Source organism: Camelus bactrianus, chromosome 19, assembly GCF_048773025.1.
Source record: "Camelus bactrianus isolate YW-2024 breed Bactrian camel chromosome 19, ASM4877302v1, whole genome shotgun sequence".
In the NCBI taxonomy this organism is placed as follows: domain Eukaryota; kingdom Metazoa; phylum Chordata; class Mammalia; order Artiodactyla; family Camelidae; genus Camelus; species Camelus bactrianus.
In genome coordinates this window covers 23,423,981-23,446,526 of record NC_133557.1, presented here as the reverse complement: position 1 = coordinate 23,446,526, position 22,546 = coordinate 23,423,981, and the positions used below count along the sequence as shown (strand labels likewise).

At 48.6% G+C, this 22,546-nt stretch overlaps 1 long non-coding RNA gene across 3 annotated transcripts in view; it reads right to left on the bottom strand.

Annotated features, from left to right (window-relative positions):
* Positions 1–22,546, bottom strand: part of LOC105071853 (uncharacterized) — a 292,203-nt gene that overhangs the window by 242,656 nt on the left and 27,001 nt on the right. The gene's annotated exons all lie outside the window — the stretch shown is intronic.

The following is a 22,546-nucleotide window of genomic DNA, read 5'->3' as shown; positions in this document are numbered from 1 at the left end:
GACCCCACTGGGTTCAAATCTCAGCTCCTCCACTTGGCTGGAGACCTTGGGCAAGTCACTTCCCCTCTCTGGACCTCAGCTCTTCCTCTGAAAAAAGGGGATTAATTAAAGGAATCATTTTTTAATTACTTTAAAACTGTTCCCCAACCTATCATTTAACATTTATTGGACACTTAACTGTGTATCCATCATCTCATTTAATCCTCATGTTCTTTAAATCCTTTAAACTGTGATTTTCCTATTTTATAATTGGGTAAACTGAGGCTGAGAGAGAGAAGGTGACTGCCCCCACATCACCCAGCCTGCCAGATGTGGAGCAGGAACTCAGACCGAGGCCTGTCTGATTCCAAACCCCAACTCTGTGGTTACGAAGTTGCTGCAGTTCTCTGAAGCTGTTTACAAGATGAATGGAATTAAGCAGTGCCTCCCTCAAAGGGTTGATGTCTGCATTTGGGGAGCCCTCATAACACAGTAGCCATTATTATGATTAGCAGAATTTTTGTTACTGGCTAGCGCTACCTAGCAGCCAGCATACCCCTCTTCCCTGCCCCTCGCAGCACAGACAGGACACAGGCTTTAAAATCACAGCCCAGACCCCTCCTGCCTTCCCACTGTGGGCACATCTCCCCCGTCCACTGAGGCAACAATTTCTGCCACCACTCCAGGCCATTTATAGGCCAAAGGAGACCAGTGGGTCAATGGTAATCCCAGTGTGTTGGGCCCTCAGGACAGTCCTGTGAAAGAGGGTCATTTATTCCATCTGGCACAAGGCTCTGGCTGGGACACAACATGGCCAGGATATCAAGCCAAAGAGAAGGGGATGAGGACTTTGCTCCCACCGTGATGGAGCCTCTAACTGCTCAAGGTGCTGATGCAAAAGCCTTCCTGGCAAAGTCTTTCTCTCTGTTTCTCTCCTCTTCTTTATCTCCCAGCCTCTGTCTTTCCCTCTGTAGCTCTCTTGGTCTCTCCCTCAGTGTGTCTGTCTCTTCCCAATGCCTCTCTGTCTCTCCCTTAGTGTCTCTCCATCTCTCCCTTGTGTCTTTCTGTCCCTTGGTATCTCTGGCCCAGGCTGCCTCTTACCACCTCCTCTCCATTACTGGCTCTAAATATTTACTGAGGTGAAGGTGTCTGGCCGCCTAGTTTATTTGAAACGCTCGCCCAGCCCTACCTTTCCTCCCACAGCCACCACCCAAGGGTTCCCCAAGGAAGGAGGGCAGGTGAGGGATCCACAGCCTCAAGGATGCTTGAAATGCCCGCAGTTCAGAGGTCCACAGCTTGAGGCCAGACCTAGCCCTAGCTGGACTCCCTCTCACTGTGCAAGGACAGATTCTGCCCATGGCACCTGGGGTGAATGCTGATTGGCTCAAGCCAAACATGGCCCTCTTTGACCTCTTGCAGTAAATGGCTGAGGCTATACATGGAATGCATCTGTGGCCAGTGAGATGAGGAAGTCGCCAAGGGACTTCTGGGAATAGATTCTTCATTCTTAAGTGGACACATGAAGGCCTTTTCCTGCCTCAGCCATGGCTATGTGAGGAAGAGATGGCAGGCACTTTGGCAGCCATCATGGAGCTATGAGGAGCTAGGCTGGAAAGAGATGGCAGGACCACGAGGTGGGAAGAACATGAGGCCTCAATGATGTCCAGCACCCCCACCCTAACCTCCAACACCTCCAACACCTCCAACTCACCAAACCATTGTTCACTGTCATTCAACAAATATTTATTGTGCACCTACTGAGTGTCAAGCCCTGTCACGGGTACTGGGAATGCAGCAGGAAACAGTTGACATGATTCCTGCCGTGCATTCTGGAGTAGGGAACAGACCTCAATCGAATAATCATCTAAGCAACTGTAAACAATATGGCCATAATGAGGGCTGCAAGGAGGGATCCATGAGATGAGACCAGAAAGGGGGATCAAGGAAGGCACTCTTGCAGAGTGAATGAGAGGGAGAGTGGCAGGAGATTGGGAGAGAAGGGTCAGCCATGGTGTGGCACCTGCAGGTTGTGATTAGGAGTTTAATCCTTATTCTGAGGGCAGTGAGGATCATGGGAGACAACTGAGCAAGGGAACTGGAGGGTGATCCAGCTTAGGTTTTTTTAAGGCTTCGTCTGGCAGCACATGGAGGATAGACATAGGGGTGAAACTGGGAGCAGACCATTTAGAGGCTGTTGTAATCATCCAGGTGAATCACCCAAGCCTGTGAATGGTGCTGGGGTAGGAAACACGGAGAGGTGGGGACAGGGTAAGGCAAGACTTTAGGAGGTGATAATAATGGCAGTTATCGATTGCTTCCTATGAGTCAGGGACTGTTCCAAGCACTTCACAGAGAGTATCTTATTAAAGCACATCTCTGTGAAGTAGAAATTCATTATCCCTAATTCACAATGAGGAAACAAAAGTATGGTGGGATCAATGCTCTAGAAATGCCTCAAACCCTCTCTTGCCGGCACTTTCTGCCCTGCCACAATGGGCCCGAGGGCACTTGGAAACCTCAGGCATCCAGGGTACCTCTGGGCTGATCAGTCACCCTGGACTCTCCCCCACCCCCAGTTTCTCATTTCACTCTCCTTGAAAAGTCATTGTTATTACTACATCCAAGGTCTCCCAGCCACAGACCCCATGTCCACCCAGTTCCTTGCTCTCTCCTATGGGGCAGGACCCCATCCCCTGTCACTTGGCAACCCAGAGAGATGTAGGGACTTGCTGGAGGTCACCTAACACATCCTTGGCACAGGTGCCTGCAGCTGAGGTTAGGCCACCAAGGCCTGTGCTGTTATCTGCAGCCGCAGGCAAGAGGCCCAGTGGGACACCTGGGGCCCCTGATATGATGGCCTATGGTCCCAGCCCCCACAATTTCAGGCAGGCCATGCACTGCCTAGAGATAATCAAGACTGGATTCTGGCCAGTGATTCATTACAACATCACAGCCAGGGTGGCCCCATGGCTCTGAAGACTCAGAGGCATGATCTTCTGAGGCTGGGACCAGAGGAGTCAGAGTGGATGATGCAGGGAGTCCTGGGAGTCAGCAAGGTCCCTTCCTAGGAGGAATCCACACAGCAAAAATAGTCCAGGCCACTTCTTGATGGTCAATTGACTGACTTATGGAGCACCTGCCTTGTGTCAGGTCCTGTGGGACATGGTGGTGACCAAGCAGATCTGGTGCCTGTCTTCAGGAAGCTGACACTTGCGTGAAGGAAGCAGGCCTCAAATAAGGAGTCTCGTTAAGAGAAAGGAGAGTGCTGAGTGCTAGGAAGGAGAGGTGCAGGGAAGGCCTCCCAAGTGAGGTGACTTTCAACTGAGGCCTGATGGATGCATAGGGGAGAGCTCTGGGAAGAAATGGAAGAAGAGCATGCCAGGAGGGGATGCTGCACATGCAAAGGTCCTGAAGTAAGCCAAGCATGAACTGTTCAAGGGTAAGGAGGGTAGAAAGGGAGGGCCAGAGTGATGAGGTAGGAACAAGAACAGATCAGCAGGCATCCCTAGGCCAAGGTGAGGAGCTCCAATTTTAGCTTACAGGCCATCGGTAGCCATGGAAGGCTTTAAGCAGGGGTTAGGGTAGATGTGATCAGACTGGAGTCCAGTGGGTCTGCTATACAGGATGGCCTGGAGGGACTTGAGGAACTGCAGGTTCTAAGACCGAGGATCCAGGCCCCCTCTGTCTTCCTCCTTCCAATATTCAGGGCTCTGGCAGCGAGTAGGCAGAGGCCAGCTAGGCCAATCCCAAGCATCCCATGGCCCCCTGGCTGCCTGCCCCAACCTGGACCTCCTAGGGAACATTCCAGGCAGTGATTATCTCAGTTCTGAGCACTAATTAGCCCAGTTTCACCTCAGACCTTCCCAGCCCTGCTCTGAGAGGGCCTCCTGGGGAGTCAGCCTCCAGGTACAAGGTCCCAAGGGAGTGCTGGAGGGGCAAGAAGTAAGGGGCCCTAAGCTGGTTCTAGGAATACTCAGAACTGCAGCTGCAACCTAGAGGTGTGGAAACTGCCCTGCTGGGGATGACTCCAGCACCGTCTGTCCCTGCCCTACACCCTCCCTCCCCCAAACACACTTGTACCTTGGCCAGCCCCAGGCACCTGACCAGAGCAGCCAGCCCCCACCCCCACCCAGAGAGCTCCACTGTCTCTTTCCTCCCCACTCTGGTTCTTTGCCTCTCTCAGCCTGCATCTGGCTGTGTGTGTGTGTGTGTGTGTCTGTCTGTCTGTCTTTCGTCTCTCTGCATCTCTCTGTCTCTGTATCTGTCTATCCCTATCTCTTTCTCTCTCTCTCTCATTGAATCTCTCCAGCTCTCTGTCTCTCTTTCCCTCTCTGTCTCTCCCAATCTCCCTGTATCCTTGCCGCCCAACCCCAGCTCAATGCCCAATCATTCTCCCCTTCTCCCAGGTCTCCAGCCTGAAGCATGAGTTGGGGGTGTTCTTCTGGCCCCAGCCCCTCAGAGGCGTGGGGTCGGGGTGAGTGACCCTGAGAGCTTCCAGGCAGAAAAGTGAGGATGGTGCCTGCACAAACTGGTCCAACCCTGCCGGTTTTTCCAGCTCAGCCCCACCCTGGACTGGGCTACCCCCTCCCCAGAGACCCACCCTCCCTGGACCAAGTGGGGCTGCTAGAAGGTGAAGCCTGACCAGGAACATCCTGGAAAACAGAAGCAGAAGCAGAAGCAAGATCAAGTTGCCTGGGTTCTCTAGGCAGCCCAGGCCAGAGTTGGAAATTTACACTCCTCTTAACACACAGGGAAACTAAGGCTCAGAGAGCGCTTAGGGTCACATAGCTAATTAGGGTCAAAATTTGAACCCAGGACTCAGGAAGGGATTCAGACATAATCTAGGGTTTCCCTCTAGCTCCTGGTCCCCTAGTTTCCTTCCTCAGAGGCCACCCTGGTCCCAGTTTTTTGTGTTTCCTTCCAGAATCGTCCATGCATATCCGTATTTCTCTTCTTTTATGAATGTTTTAACGCAAGTAGTGAGACAATAGGCACTGTTCTGCACCTGCTCTTTCACTGAACCATATCTTGGAGATCTTGTCTTATCAAAGACTTCTCCCTTATTTCTAATGCCTGCTGGGTCTTCTAGGGAGTTGTCCAGCCCCAATGGGCTTACCTGGCCCCACTGATGGACAACCTGGTTGTCTCCAGTCTTTTTGTGTATGTGTGTGTGTATATATATATATATAATGTCACAGCAACCCCCACCCCCCAATACACACACACGTGCATACACACACGCTCACACACACACTGGGCTGCTAACCTGTAGGATCCAGTTTTCTTGGAAGGTGGCAGTGAGTCTTACCTAGGAATGAGCCCAGAGTCATGGAGTAGACCTTGTTAAAATCATAGATCTCTGGGCCTGCTCTAATGCACCTAAAGTGGAAGCCTTGGCAGAGGGAATCTGCATTTTTAGCAAACACTCACCCAGAGAGGATAGATTTACAGAGTGGGGGTGCTGTGGCAAGTGACGGACCGTCTAGCTGGGTTTTCCAGCTGTGCTGCCAGCTTGCAAGGTGGGGGGATACACCTCAACATCTCCCTTTTGTTCTGTTCATGTGAGTCTCCGGAAAAAGTCTGGGAGGAATCAAAAGGGCTCTACACAGTGAAATATAAGCAATATGAAGCTTTAAAAAAAAAAAACAATAAACAGGGAAGCAGAGGGAAAGAGAGGCAGGTCAAGCCCAAGACTCCTGGTACTGATACGCAGCCAGGCTGAACTTGAACCCCGGTCTCCTAACTCTCAGGCCAGGATTTTTCTGTTGCATTCCACACTACCCTGGTTCAGTCTCCTATCAGCTAGCTATCGCTAATCCGCCCACTCACCCATCCCTCCTCCCACCCTCCCGCCCATCCCTCCTCCACCTGTTCATTGCTCACAGCATCACCCGGTCTACCCGTACCATCCAGGTCCATCCATCCATCCATCTCTGTTCACAGACACAACCACTCATCCTCCATTCTCCATTCTCTATCCAGGATTCAGAGAACCTGCTAAGCACTGGGAGCCCAGCATCAGCATGACAGACATGTTCCTGCCCTAGGATCTCAGCACCTATGGGAGAGAATGAACATAGACAGATAATCATAGACATACAGACCCCAAATAGTGTCCTGGCGGTAAACACATACATGAGGGGAGCAAGTGGAGGGTCAGGGAAAGCCTCTTTGGGTGAGGACCCTCTCCTCTAAGAATTAACGAGTAGACATGAACTTGGGGAAACATAAGGGAAGGAAAGGCATTTGTTAAAGAGGGAACAGCATTGGGAAAGAGTAGAAGGAGAAACAGCAAGTTGGAAAGATGGGGGACAGTCAGACAGGAGGGAAGGTGAGGGTGAAGAGAGGGTTAAGGTGTAGGTACGGGCAGGGACACACTGGCCATAGTGAGGATGAGTGTGATTGGAGCCCCAGCTATGGAGGGTGGGGAAGTGGGGTGTTGAGAGGATCAGAGGGGCCAGGGTAGGAGTCACAGAGCAGAGACTACCAAGCCAGGAATTGGGCTCCCAGGAAACTCATACAAGAGAGGTACTGGGAAGCTGGGAAGCCCCACTCAGGATCAAGACTGCTTTTTGCCTCTCCCTCCTGCCCATCCTGTCAGAACACTCTCCCTGGTGCCCCCACCAGCTCCCAGCTCCCTACCAGCCCTGGCCTGGCCACCTCCTCCGACTCACCTGCCAATTCTGCCCCAATGCAGGGAGGGTCTTCCCCCACCCCAACCCCCAGATCATCAGGGGCACCAAGCCTTTCACTGAGGGTCCCCTCAGGCATCACCCAGTCCTCCAGGAACCCCATTAAAGGTAGCAGGTCACATCATTCAAAGCCTCCACATAGTCTCTGCAGTAACCCAATGTTGTTTGATTGCCTACTGGGTACCAGACCCTGGGTTCAGCACTGCCCACCAGTTCTTTCATTTTCTCTCTCTGGCTGCCACCACCCCATAACCCGGGGAGGAAGAAATCAAATCATATCCTCCTCTGCTCAGAACCCCACCTCCCCAGGACCACATCCACACACCTCTTCTATGTCTCTCCACTTACTCACGGGAGTCCCCCTAACACTGGCCTCCCTGCTGCTCCTTGAACAGAGGAAACATAATCCCACCTCAGGGCCTTTGCACTTGCTGTTCCTTATTCCCCGGATATCGCCATGGCTCTCTCCCACCTCTTTCAGGTCTTTGCTTAAATATCACCTTCTCTCACTGAGGCCTTCCCTGACCTCTGTATTAAATGCAACATCATGCACGTGTTTGTGCACACACATATGCACACACACCAGCACTCCTTCTCTCCTCCTCCTTCTCTACTATCTCCACAGCATTCACCATCTGACAGGTTGTATCCCCCACCATAAGGACGCAAACTCCATGAAGACAGGGTTTGGGGCTGTCACATTTTCTGCTGTATTCCTAGGCTTAGCCCAGTGCCTGGCACACAGCAGGTGCCCATTCCTGGAGCACATCGTCGACAGTCTTCCATGTGCCAGGCTGGAGGTCGCAGATACAGCAGAGAACAAACTGGAAACATTGTGGAAAGTGGCATCAGACACGCTGGGTCCAGGACCTCATGCAGCCACTTCCCAGTTGTGGGACCTCAGCAAAATACCAGAGCCTGAGGTGTAGCTGATCCCACAGACCAGTGCCCCTACTCCTACCTGCCATCAGCACCATCCCACTGGCTGCTTCTAAGGACACTGTGACATCCACAATGTCAATATTCTTCTCTGGAAAATGCTGGGCTCAGTTACTGCTGATACTGTATGGTCTGTACTTTCACAGGTTTCACAAGAGACTCCAGTTAACCAAAACCCACCTCCTTGGAACCCTCAGTGATGCAGAACTGGGTTTCATTGCTGTTTGTCTGTTTTCTTTGCTTCCATTCATTCATTTACCAGCCTTCTACTTACTGGGCACCAAGCATGTGGATATCATGGAGTATCAGGAATGCCACACTGACAGGCAGGACTGACACCCAGGGACCCGGAAACAAGAAGAGAGATGGGCTAGAAAACAGGGAAGGGGGTGTGAAGCCAGAAAAAGACATGCTCACTGAGTGGCCTTTGGGGGGTGGAGTTGGCAAAAATCTATCATCTCTTCCAAACCCAGGTTATACTCCATAAAAAGTTTGCATTTTAAAAAGTATAACGGAAAAAAAAAAGAAAGGAAAGAAGGAAAAGACACATTGGCACAGATTAAAGTAATGCATAGACAAAGTCTGGAAGTCTGTACCCCCAAATCAAAAAACCACTCTAGGAGGGTGAGGCAGGGACTGGTCCTGGGGCAGGTGGTCCAAGATCAATTTCAGTCTCATCAGAAATGTCTTCATGTTTTAAGAGAATGGATGCATGTATTACTAGCACCATTTGAAATCAAAATTCAATTGTAAAAAAGGTTTAAAAAAAGGCCTGTCAGAGAATCGAAGAGCAGCTTGTATCCACTGAACACCTACTGTGTGCTCCAGGGGCACACGGTTAGGCCCACCAAGTCTTTATCTCCCCAAGTTTCACCTTAGCTCAGCCACTAATGGGAAGTGGGAACCAAAAGACTAGGGTCCTCTCTTGTCTCCCTGTGGCCTTGCACAAAGTGATTCTTCCCACTTCCCAGGTAAGGAAACTGAGGTCAGCAAGGTTAGTGATGGGAACATCTACACTCAAAGAATGTTCCTGAACATATAAGAAGAAACCCAAGTGAAAGTGCTTGGTGATCTCACTGGATGCCACAGTTCTGCCCAGACCAGCTACACAAAAACACAGAGCCCCTCAATCTGAAATCATTAAGAACCTCAAAATGCAACAGTAGAGCATTAAACCAAGCACGGGACCCTTCTGAGCACAGGGCCCTGTGCACCTGCCCAGGCTGCAGGCCCACGAAGCCCTGGTCTTGCCTCAGCATACCAAGAGCTTTTTCAAAAGCCAGAGTGGGAATTAAGCGAGTCTTCTGAGTAAACTTCGGGAAGTCTGAAGCCTCCTTTCTCCAAAACTTTCCATTCCACGCCAACTGTCTTAACATGCTGGTGTCTATAAGGCCTAAGGGCAACATGGGCTCCCCACTTCCCACAAGGAGCAGTAATAACAACAACAGTAGCAGGTACTATTATTGAGTTCTTAGTATGTGCAGGCATTGTGCCGAGATTTGCACACAACTCCTCTAGTCTGCTTATCAATGTTATTAGGTAGATGCTCTCATGGACAGGCTCTGGAAGTGGAAACTGAGGCACAAAGTGGGGAGTTGCTCAGCCCAACTTGCATAACCAGATCAGGGTAGAGCTGGGATTCGCACCCAAGCCTGTGGAGCTCCAGAGCCCACATGCTGGCCCAGGAAGGAAGGCAAAGGCCAGCGGGAGGCGGGCTGAGATTGGCAGGGCTGCCCCAGGCCAGGGAGCGAGGCTCCAGGGATGGGAGCTTCGGGCAGGGCTGCCCTCTGTCCCACTGCCTCCCCTCCCCACTTGGAGCCCTAAGCTCTGGGCTGGAATGGCCTTTGCCAGGCAGTGGTTTCATCATCCCCTGTCAGGCCCTGGGGAGCCTCTGGGAGCCCAGCAGGGCTGCCCAGTCCAGTGAGTCCAGGCCAGAGCACTGGGTAAGGAGCACACTCTGGGGTCACCCGGACCCAGGTTCAAATCCTGCCTCTGCTACCCACCAGCTGTGTGACCTCAGGCAAAGTAATCCCCCTCTCTGAGCTCTTGTGTCCTTTCTGGTTTTTACTTTTGAACCTCAGGTATGAAGGGCCAAGTTATCTGAGCTGACATCTCAATTTATGACATTGTCATCATTGTCCTCGCAAGGCTCCTCTCCAGGTTCATTTATTTATTCCCTTTAACTCCACTCCTCACTCCCTGCCCACCTCATTCTCCTATTTTCGATGTGTATCTTTAATTTTTTTTTATTATTTTACTTTGATCTTGATTATGTAGGATATAGTGCAGAAAGGGAACTATCTCAACAAATTTTTATCTCAGTGTTTTTTTCTATATGTATAAATCTATGTGATCACCATCCAGGTCAAGATATAGAACTTTTGCAACAGCACAGAAGGCTCTCCCATGTCCTTTACTAGGCGATAACTCCTCCACCTATAAAGAACCACTATTGTGACTTCTAGATTTGTCTGACCTGTTCTTGAACTTCACATCAGAGGAATCACACAAAATGTGGTCTTTTGTGTCTGGCTTCTTTCCCACTGTATAATGCTTTTAAGATCCATCCATAGACTATAACTCAAAAAAAAAATTTTTTTTTAAATCCATCATTTAAAAAAATAGTTTACTCCATGAATGAATCAATAGTTTACTCCATGTTACTGCTGAATAGTATTCCATTTATAGATGTACTACAATTTGTTGATCTTCTCACTTGCTGAAAGACATCTGAGTTGTTGCCAGCTTGGAGCTATTATAAATAAAACTGCTGTGAATATGCTTACAGGTCTTTTTGTGGACAAATATTTTCATTCCTCTTGGGTATACTGAAGATCAGATGTTTTGATTTGTTTTTTAATTTATTATATTGTAATTTTTGAACTTACAGAAACAATTGCAAGAATTACAGGGACTCCAGGATATCCTTCACCCAGATCATTTATATTTCACCCCACTTACTTCATCATTTCCCCTCTATTTATATTTCTCTCTCATCCTGAAATATTTGAGAGCCAGATGCAGACATGATATCCTTTTATCCCTAAACCCCTCACCATTACATACACAGTACTATTATCAAATTCAGGACACTTAACTGATGCAGCACCACTATTGAATTCACACACTATATTCACTATTAAGTAATTGTCCCCATAAAGATCTTTATGACTTTTTTCTGGTCCAGGATCATACCTAGCTTCCCTCAGTTGTATGTAGGCTCTTCCAACAGTTCCTCAGCCTCTCCTGGATCTTCTTCTGCTTTTGAGGGTGACAGGCTAGCTATTTTGCAGAGTGTCCTGCACTTTGAACTTGTCTGATGCTTCCATAATAGAAGTAATAGAAGAAATGCTGATTTCTTCCTGTGTGTCCTGTCAGGTGACACACAATTGTGATTTGTCCCATTGTTGGAAAATAGGGGTAATAAAAGCTCCCACCTCTTAGAGCTGTTATAAGGATTAAATGAGATGCAACCTAAGGCCTGCTTTTGTAATTATTATCTCCCCTGCATTTGGAGGGAGGGCCAGGCCTGGGGTAGAAGAACAAACATAGGGATGTCCCCACCCAGACCTGTCTCTCCTGGGCCCTAATCCTCATTCTGCCTCCTAGAACTTGCAACCATGATGCACAGAAAGACAGGAACACACAGGAGACCAGAATTCTAGTAAGACCAGGCTGGAGGCCCCTCTGTGCTGGCTCAGCCTGGTCCCCTGAGTGATGGAGATCCAAGGCCCTGAGAGTGCAGAGGGCTGCCCCAGTGTCACACACTAAGGCACTCAGCTTGTAGGGGCTCAGCCCAGCTGCTGCACCCTCCACACCAGGGTTTTTCAACCCAGGGTGATTTTGCCCCCCAAGGGACAGTTGGCAATGTCCAAAAATACTTGGGGCTCTGCTGCCTGAGTCTGTTTTTCTCTGAGTCCACAAGTGTTCAGATCAGTGCTATTGGAGAAGGTTTGAGGATGTCACAACCTCTGGGGAGCTAGGGGGTGGGAGCTTACAGGGGTGTCAGAAGCCATGGCCTGGATATGCAGGAAGCAGGGGATCTTAAACTACGCCTGCCAGACAGACTGCTGGGTGGGGGTGGTTACACCCTGAGATCATATCATCATTTCTGGGCTCTGATTTTAGACTCTGAGGTTCCAGGTGGTTCTAGTTCTGGGCAGAGAGAGACAACAAACGCTGGCATGTAGCAGACTCTTAGTAAATTATTTGTTAGAAAAATGAATTGTGATAATAATTGATATTTATTGAACATTTACTATGTGCCAGGCATTGCTCTAAGCATTTTGTTTGTGTCATCTCAATTAATCTCACCACACCTATGAGATAGGTAATATAATTGCCATCCTTGTTTTGCAGAAGAGAAAACTGAGGCACAGAGAAGTTGTCACTTGCCCAAAGTCACAAGCTGTTAGGAGGGACATGAATGAATGAAGGAAGGAATGAATGAAATAAATACCAGTCCCCATCTAAATTAGCATTTTCCCTTCAAACATTACTTAATCAAAACTCTGGTTACAACTCTTCTTGGGGCACAACAACCCCAATTCAACCCCCCTAACTCCCTGGTCCTTTCCAGGTCAGCCCTCTCTCTGCCTTTAAGGGACAGTGTCCCCAAACCTGAGCCTGATGTAGAGACTTCTGCCATAAAGGTCTGGGGACTCTAATTGATTGGGACACATTTGTTTATCACAAACTTATTTTGCACCAAGCCCCACACTGCACAAGTCAGGAATATAAGAGACCCATTGCACAGATGAGAAAACTGAGGCTTAGAAGGGGGAGTTCATTTATTCGAGGTCAAACATCTAAATGACAAACATCTAGTGACCCACACCCATCTGACTCGTGAGCCCCACAGGGAAATAGTGAAGGGAAAAAGGTCAATGAAGGATAACTGTCTGACACTGGCAGGGGACCACGAAGAGTCAACCTCACAGTCTCCCCAAATGCCATCTCAGTTTCCAGACAACCTAACCTGCACATTCAATGACATCATTATAGTGTTTGTGGCTATGGGGACTTGGAGGTCACATCAGCGTCCATCATCAGGGGAACAGTACATTAAAGCGTGGCATGTACATCAGAGGAGCATTATGCATCAGAGTAAAAGGCAATGAATTAGAAGGACACAGAGCAAGATGAAGACACCTCTCAAACATAGTCTTCAAGGAAAGTATTGGATATGGTTGTCCACTGTAATACTGTCTGAGCTAGAAAAAGGCTGGAAACAAATTAAATGTCCATCAAAAGGAGAATGGTTAAATGATTATGGTACATTCATGTAATGAAATGCTGTGTGATCATTAAAAAGATTGAGGCAGCTCTATAGTATTGATATGAGCAACCTCCAAGATACACTGCTGAATGGAAAAAACATAGTACGTACCTTTCTGGAAAGTGCCGCAATGTTATCACACAGACTACCTGAAACAAGAAAAACTACTGGGAATTCAGTGACCTCTGGGAAAGGGAACTGAGAGCATGAGGGCTGAAGTGGGAGGGAGAACAACTTTTCACTGCAAACCCTTTCATAACTTTTGTAAAACAATGAGCATATATTATATATTCAAATTAAATAAAAATTAAAATGCATAGAGGAAATTTGAACTGAAATTATTCACAAGAAAGATGACACTGTGTGAGGGCCAGAGCAGGGTAAGGAAGGCATCCAACTGGGGAGGAGGGTGTGTGTGTGGAGAGACAGGAAATTGGTTGCATACAGCGGACTGTCCAATAAGTAAATATATTGAGGATAACGGAAGCCAATTTTCTCACTGCTGGAAAAGAAAGTTGCAAATATAGAAAGATAGAAAATTAGAATAAATATGCTGGACTAGAATGAGAGTTATCAGTTGTAAACTCATAGTTCTCTAAACAGATGGTAGATGGCTAGATAGATAGATAGATAGATAGATAAAGAATATTGATGCAAATGTATATCTATGTCTATACACATATATATACACATACAGCTAGGAGTAGGGACACCCCAGTAGCAATGAGCACACTTCCTACCAAGATGTTGGCTTCTAAATACCTCCTCTACAAAAAGGAGCCAGGACTCCTTGGATAAATGGTTGATTCCAGGGCTGGAGCAGAGAAAGCACTAGCTGAGCCTGGAATAATTCATGCCAGAAGGTAAGGAAGGTGCTCAAAGAATAACAGTGACATGTCAAAAGGGCAAAGAAGCTAACAAAAATAAATTAATCATTGAAAGTTTGATGAGAAGCAGGATATTTACATAGCCTCAAAGTACCTCCCCTCAAACTGTTATTAATTGCGAAGGGGAAAAAAGTGACTTTACAGATGTGAATTCTGGCAGATACCTCTTCAATCCAGAAATCAAAGTGAATACCACTATTCTCAACACAAGGAAAAAAAAAACTTTGTAACTATGTGAGGTGTTGGATGTTAACTAAACTTATTGTGGTAATCATTTCACAATATCTACTTATATCAAATCATTCTGTTGTCCACTTTAAATTTATACAATGTTATATGTCAATTATATCTCAATAGAACTGGAGGGTGGGGAGCAAACACCATCAACAATAGGACAAAGAGAAGAACACACCATCACTCTTGCAATTTATCTGCATGATCTGAAGATGCAAGACCTGAAATTTACCACAGGAAACAACAGACAAACCCAAGGTGAGGGATATGCTACAAAATAGCTGGACTGTCATCCTCAAAAGTGTCAAGGTCATGAAACTCAGGCAAAGACTGAAGAGCTGTTTAGATTAAAGGAGACTAAAAAGACATGATAACTAAATGCAGCATGTGATTCTGAACTGGATCCTTTCACTGACCACTATTAGGGCAACTGGTGAGACTTGAATGGGTCTGAGTAGATAGCATAATGTATCATGTTAATTTCCTGATTTTGATGGTTACAGCAGTTATATATAAAATGTCCTGTTTGTAGGAACTATATATCTAAGTACCAGGAGGTGATCAGGCAACAGGTCAGCCACTGATTCCCAAATAATTTGGGGTGGGGAGGGGAGGAATGTTCCTTGTACCATGTTTGTAACTTTTCTATAAATTTGAGATCTTTTTCAAAATAAAAAGTGCTATAGACTGAATGTTTATGTTCTCCAAAATCCACGTGTGGAAATAACCCAATACAAGGGTATTTGGAGGTAGGGTCTTTGGGAGGTGATTAGGTCCCATTAGGAATGAGACTGGTGCCCTTACAAAAGAGACCCCATAGAGCTCCCTTGCCCCTACTGCCATGTGAGGACACAGCACCTACGAATCAGGAAGCAGGACCGCACCAGCGCCCAAATCTGCCAGCAACTTGATCTTGAACTTCTCAGCATCCAGAACTGTGAGGGATACGTTTTGGTTATTTATAAGCCATCCAGCCTGTGGTATGCTGTTATGGCAAACGAACTGACCGAGACAGAAAGTTTTTTTTAAAACAGGAAAAAAAAAAGTAAGAAATGGAAAAAAATCTAAGATTGAATGTGATTAACAGGAATTAACACACATACTCATAGCATTTCCTATGACTCAGCAAGGCACCCCTAGGCATATACCCAACTGATATATGTACATATGTTCACCAAAAGACATGTACTCTATAATGTTCATCACAGCCCAGTTCTAAAGAGATGAAAGCTGGAAACAACCTAAACGTCCCTTAGCAATAGAATGGGTAAATACATCATGATATAGCCACGCAGTGGAATTAAGTATCAAAAAGGGACAAACCCTGATACACACAGCAATTTGGATCAACATTACAGTTACAATACTGAATAAAAGAAGTCATACACAAAAGGATGCATACTGTGTGATTCCATTTATATAAAGTGAAGAAACAGGCAAAATTAATGTTTTGTATTAGAAATGAGGGTAATGATTACCCTTAGGTGGCGGGGGGATGGCGACTAGAAGGTGCTTCTGGGGCTCTGGAATGGTCTGTTTTTGGATCTGGATGCTGGTTACAGGCATGGGTCCACACAGGGAAAATCCAATGAGCTGTATATCTATGTTGTATTACTTTCGTGTGTGTGTACATTTCACTAGGAAAAAAAGACACAAACCAATGAGATGAATATAGGACAGACATCAGCCACATTGGGGTGGGAGCTTTGAGAAGCAGGTGGAATGGATTGGAGAGCCAGGATGACGGTGGAAAATAAAACAAAATGCAATGCAGACCCTGAAAGGACGGATGGCAATCTTCTCCGAGGAACTGGGAAGTGTGATTAGCTAGTGCTTTACACCTGAGTTGCAAGACTAACAGAAAGAAACGGTCCCCATTATCCCTGCCCCTCACCAACCCCCAAGAGCATCAGCAAGGTAAGCCTGATGACTGGCCCCAGTTGGCGTGACAAGACTGAGGCCAGGCTTGAGTAAAGCAGCCCAGGCAGCCCCAACTCCTACCCCAGTTTTTCTCCACAGCCTACTGACCCCCACCCACCAGTTTCTCTGAGGAGCCTTCCGCCTCCCTGGCCACCTCCAATCCATTAGGGCTCCAGGGCTGGGGCCGGTGAGGCAGGGATCTGGTGACAGCTATAAATATAAAGGCTCACCCACCCAGCTCCCTGGCCTACAGACTCACCTCACAGAGATCCCAGCTGGGTTGGCCCTAGGCAGGCTGGCCAAGGTGCCTCCCAGCCCTGGCAGGCCAAGGGCTCGGTGGAGCAGGTGGTGGCAGTGGCAGCATGGGGCAGAGGGGTTATTTGGGGTGGTGCGGGGTATCTGGTCCCAGCGCAGCTGCCAACACACTCTGTGAGCTACAACAGGGGCTGATCCTCTCTGTTTCCAAACTGAGGGTCTCCTTGGTGGATCATATATGGAGGGTGGGAGCAGGATTTGGGCTCACTAGGGTTAGCAGAAGAGATTCCGTCTATTCCAAGGGCCTGATTCAATCCTATCCTAACAGACACTGAGATTTCAGAGTCTCAGAGGAGACACGTGAGAACAGGCAGAAAACTTTCATGACAGAATGTCTTCATGCATTACTTCTGTAATTAAAATGAATTAAAAGAAATCCTTCCACCATATCTGATGGAAATTATTCTTCCTAAGCAAAGAGCAAGCTCCTCGTTCTGAGTTCATGTGCAACAGTGTCAGTAGAACATTCTCAGACAAGGAAGCACTGGGGCATCACTAAAAAATACAGGTCATAAAACAGCTCACACAGGTTGATTCCGTTTTGGCAAATGTATCAGTTAGAAATAGATTCAGCTGCCAGTAACAGGAAGCCAAAATGACAGAGACCTCAATAAGCAGAGATTTATTTTTCTACCATGTAAACAAATCCAGAGCAAGGCAGACAAGGACTGGTGTGGCTGTTCCACCACCATCAAGAACCCAATGTCTTTTATCTCTTGATTTCACCACTCTCAGTGGCTTCCATGCTTCAATGTTTGCCTCATGTTCAAGATGGCCCCAGAAGCTCCAGCCACTTCATCTGAATTCCAGGCAGGAAATATAAAGAAGCAGGGGGATGAGTGTGATTGCAGAGGGGGTAAGCAAAAGGGAATTTATCTCACAGCTGAGTCAGCCCATTTTAAAGAGCTTTCCTGGAAACCTCACCTATAATCTCTGTTTATATATTATTGGTCATCGATCGCTGTAAGAGAAGCTGGGATGTGTAGCACTTGCCACCTGCCCCAGCTATAGGGGGTCCCATTGCTAAGGAAGAAAGGGGGATGGTGTGTGAATATCAAATAGGCAACGTTAGCTACAATGAAGAAAAAATACACGTGGAACAAAAATTCTGGAAAGAAATAACTGCTGCACACAGAGGTCTCTCTCTACGATCACCCTGCATGAATTAATCTGTCAAATCTTTACAAAACATTATAAGGAATTTTAGTCTCTTCTTGTTACAGATAAGAAAACTGAGACCCAGTGAGATACAGTCACACACCCCAAATCACACAGCCAGGAAGTGGTGACCTCAGGACATTTAGAATACAGGCAGCTAAATGCCAGCATCTGGGCTCTTAACCCTACAAGATAGTAATGATGTTATTAATTATGATGATGAAGGCTTACTGTGTGCCAGCACTGCTCTAACTATGTTACATGGATTAACTCATTTAATCCTCACAACAACTTTATGAGGCAGATACTATTATTATTCCATTTTATAAACAAGGAAACTAAGGCACAGAGAGGTAAAGTGACTTGCCCAAGGCCACGCTGTGAAAGTTAACCAGGGTTTATTTCTGGGTAGTAGAATTATGGGTGCTTTTTATTCCTTTCTTTTATTGATACTCTGTATTCTCCAACCTTCCCACCATGATCAGGTACTACTTAGGAAATCAAATAAAAAGAAGACACCCTTCCTGGGGTCAAGCGTCCTACCTTCCCCATAATAGCCTAATACCATACCCGGAGGCCTCAGGGAGGCCTAGCCCCGCCTCCCTCTCCAGCCTCCCCTCTCTCCCTCCTCAGTGCCCTCTCCCCTACAGTCACTGCTTCCCAAAGAACTCTCCCTCTCTTGGCTCCCAGCCTTTGCTCCTCCCGTACCCCACTCCTGGCATGCCCTTCCCCTCATTCCTGCCTGTGGCTCCAGGCCCTGGGTCAGAGGCTCCTCACCCACAAGATCTCCTGGGCCCAGGCAAGCAGCTTCCCTGCCCCCTTCACCCATTGCACTTTGCCTAATCCTGAGGCCGAGGGGCCTGTGTCATCCCATCGACAAACTTAAGGGCTTTCCGGGTGCCAAGCCCTGGCAGGAACACCCAATCATCCATCCTCAAAACAACCTCTCTGAGCCTCACCCTGGCCTCCACAGCCTTGCATGAAGGACCCTGCCACCATCTGTCCCCCTCTCCCCACTCCACCCCTGGCTGCCTCTACTCTAGCCACACTGCTCCTCACTCTTTCCGTGATATACTGAGCTTGGTCCTATGTCAGAGCCTTTGCACCTGCTGCTTCTTCTGCCTGGAATGCTCTCTAAATACTCTCCCCAGTCACCCTCTACCACTTCCCCAAAGCCTTTATCATAGTCCGACATTAGCCTGCTAATCCGTCATCTGAAGCCCAGACCCAAACTGGTCAATCATCTTGCCCAATGTCACCAAGCAAGTAAGGGACAAAGCTCAGAGCTTTTTTTCCCTGCATCTTACTCAAAGATGGGTCAAAGGGTGCAAAATCGAGGTTTGCTCATCTGTTCTCCCATGTACAGTAACTAGTAGACAGAAAAGTGGCTTAGCCTGGGTCTCAGACAGACCTGGATTCAGATCCCAATTTTTCTTCTTTCTGGGCAAGTGAGGTCCCTTCTCAGAGTCTCAGGTCTCCACTCTGAAACAGGACTCCTACCTCTTGGCCTCAGAGGGCACCTGGAAGGGACTCGAACTCTGACAGCCTGGAGCCCCAGAAGCCCCTAATTTCCCAGCCCACCCTGGCCCCCCTCACTTCCCTGCCCATGGCCACAACCAATACAAGGTTGAAAACTCCCAAGGAGTGGGGTCTGGCCACATGGCCGGCTAGCTGGGGCCACTGGGACTCCATCACAAGTCACCAAGTAGGTGAAAGGCTGAGAAAGGACTAAGGGGGTGGGAGCAGGACAGAAAAACAGAACAGATGAGAGGTCTCGGGGGCAGGAGGCAGGAGGAGAAGGTCTCACCCTGGTCACTTATCAGCCATTGGGCCAGTGTCTTCGCCTCTCTGTGCCTCAGTTTTCCCAACTAGGGAAGAGGGAATGATACATGGCATCCACGTCATTGGATTCTCGCAAGGATAAAAGGCACATAAGGTACACATGACGCCTGGTGTAGAGTGAGTGCTCAGGAAGCTGATGCTCTTCCCTCCTCACAACTCACCTGGCTCAGGCCTCTGCTCAGATGCCATCTCCTAGAAGAGGCCTTCCCAGACCTCCCCACCACTCCCTGCCCTACTTTCCTTGCCTCAGAGCCCTCACCCCCACCTGTCATTATCTTGTTCCAGTTACTAGATATTTACTGTCTGTGTCTCCCCATAAACTGTCACCTCCATCTTGGTCACATGTCCCCAACACCTAGCATAGGGCCTGGCACACAACAGGTTATCAATAAATGTTTGTTAAATAAATGAAAAAAAAACTGGACAAATAAACAATCTCAGAAACAAAAACAAAAAAGTCCCAGGGAGGTCTGAACAGGACTTTAGGGGAGGAGGACATTCTTTAGGTGTTCAGATGGGGAAGTTCCCCTCCTCTTTCCTACCCCAACTTCTACCATTCTTAGCTGTGCAACCTTGAACAGGCCACTTACCCTCTCTGAGCCCGCTTGCTTGGGAGGAAAATGCCAATAACGAAAGCCATGGCCTCCAAGACACCGATGAGCCAGCACACCCTGAGCACAGGGCCCATCACCCAGCAGTGTCTACAGCTTTCATTTCTGACACCCACTTTTCTCCTTGGTAAAGTCACCAGGTTGTGAGGCAATTGCCTAAGATTATGAGGTGTAAATGTGTTCTGTCAACTCTCCTGTCCTGAGCAAACAACAGGTTAGGGGTCCCAGCTAGCCTCAGTGGTCAACCCCACTAAATGGGCCTGTGGTTAACATGACCAGCTTTCCCAGGCAGATGGAAGAAACCAGCAAATCCATCTGTGCCAAGGTCTTGGAGTGCTGTTTGCACATCGTAAGCACTGAACTTGCATCCACTATTATTCTTATTCCTTGAGGCATGTCCCTGGCCTCCTCATGCTTCACCCCATCCTGCTCTCTTTCTTGTTTCCCAGCTTTTGAATGGACTAGTCCCTCCACTCTACAAGACTTTAGACCTCCTAGCCTAGTGGAGCCATAGGGTGGGTGTTCCCCCAATCTATGACGTTTCCCCAAGTCCTTTGGGCACATTTCTGTCCACAGTGCTCCCACACTAGGCCACACAGGCCACCATCAGAGCCCTCAACCTGTTTACCTATTTCTCCCAGACCTCTTCAGCAGTAGTTAGATGGGTTCAAGTTCAAGTCCCCTTAATGTCACTTCCAAACTGAAACCGTCAGCAAGTCACTTAACTCTGGCACGTGGGGTGCCTGAGCTGGGGGTGGGGCAAGGAGTCCTCCAGGCGGGGGCTCAGAATTTGGGAGAGGGGCTGGGATTACCAACCAGGCTCTCAGCCCCAAGCTCTCCCCAGAGACTTGGGGGTCGGACTTAGCTTTCTAACTGGTTCCACTCTTGTCCTACCTGAGCACTAACCCCACTGTTTTGGGCCTCAGTTTACTTTTGAAAACAGGTGTTAACAACTTCCCTGGGTGCTTACGTAGATTACAGCAGGGTGGGAGTGTGTGAAGAGCTGCACTCAACACTGGCTCTGCTACGTCGTTCAGGAAAGGGAAGCCTGGGGTCACTCTTTGGCCAGGTTGCTCCCCTCTCTCCTTTGTGTCCTCGTGATGCAAAAATGGGTGAGGGGCAGCCACTAGCCAACCTTCGATGACCAGAAGGAGAGTGAGGATTGAAGAGGTCCGTTCCTAAATTGCAACACCCCCTCCCCACCCAAAGACTGAGCTACCTCGTTCCCAGGATCCAGCCCCCAAGGCCCTGCCCTTCAGCAGGTAAAACCCAGAGGGAGTTGAGCCGATATGCTGTCGCTGGTACTGGGCTGACTCTGAGACTCCAGGTTCCCATCAGCCACCCGGCCACTCCAGGCGAGAAGACCTATCCAGGGCCAGACCAGAGGCCCAGAGCCAAAGTGAGGTTATTTCTGCCCAGTGCTCTGTACAGCCCTCAGGCCACAAACGGGAGACACTAGTGTTAGGGAGGTGGTGTTTGCCTTGATCCTCAGCTACATAATGGTGGGGGCTGAGTGTCTCTATCCCCCACATCCTGGGGTCCCACAGGGAAAGAACATCCAGGCCCCCAAAAGGAAAGGGAGGGAAAAACATTCCCCATTCTCAAGCCACAGTAACAGCAGCTGCTCCCAAAATCCCAGGCCACACCATGCCCTCAACAAACTAATCTATGAGGCTCCCCCTTCCAACCTCCACCCATGAATTCCTAGGGCAGGCGGACCCCCAAGCCAATTTCTCACGTTTAGGGATGTGACAGCCAAAAGTCTGCTCCACGGCTCTAAAAACAAGCCTTCTAATAGTACCAGCCTCTCCAGAAGTTGTTGTGAGGTTTAAATGAGATGGGGCAGGTCCAGGGTTTACTGGACACCAGCCCCTGGCAAGTGCTGGCCACACTCACGCTGTACTAAAGACTCAAGTGCCAAATGCCAGGAGCCTCTCAGTGAAAAATAATAACAAGAGCAAACGCTTATATAACACCTCCTGCGTGCCAGGCACCGTGGGACGCTGTACGTGTATCCACTAACCCCTCCGTCTACATCCTCAGCTCTCAGGAATGCCGTCCAGGGCTAGAGTGGGGGTGGAGGTGCAGTGCAGAGAGGCGGGTGGGTATCAGGGGGCAGGGAAGCAGAAGCCTTGCCAGGGGCCATTTCTTTCCCAGGGAATCAGGGACTGCAGCTTGGGCTCAGCCACCTTGAGCAAGCAGGTGAGATTGGGCCTCAGTGTCCACAACTGGGCAAAGAGGACAAGTGGTACATCTCCCACCCCTAGGGAAAGGAGTAGAAGTATAGGAACCCTTCCCTCCGCCTCCCCACCTAGCCCAGATTCTCCCCTCTCGCTGGCCAGGGGCACACAGACACAAGCCCGCCCACACACCCAAGCTATTCTCTTAAAAATACATATACACACACATACTATTTTTTAAACAACCTGCCCCACTGCATTTACCAAAAGAATCTGCCCTGACTTGGGCTCAGCAGGACCAAGACCTGCACCCACTCCTCTTTCAGAGTCACAGGCCTGCTGATTGGGTATCCAAGCATTGTGCAGAAGTCACAGCCCTCCACGCCCCTCTAAACCCAAGTCTGGCACTCAGGACCAGCCAGAGGCCCTGGACCCCCTCCCCAAACAGGTTTCCCAGCCACTCCTCCCCAACACCCGGGGCACTGAGTCACCCTGAAAGCCTGACCCAGCA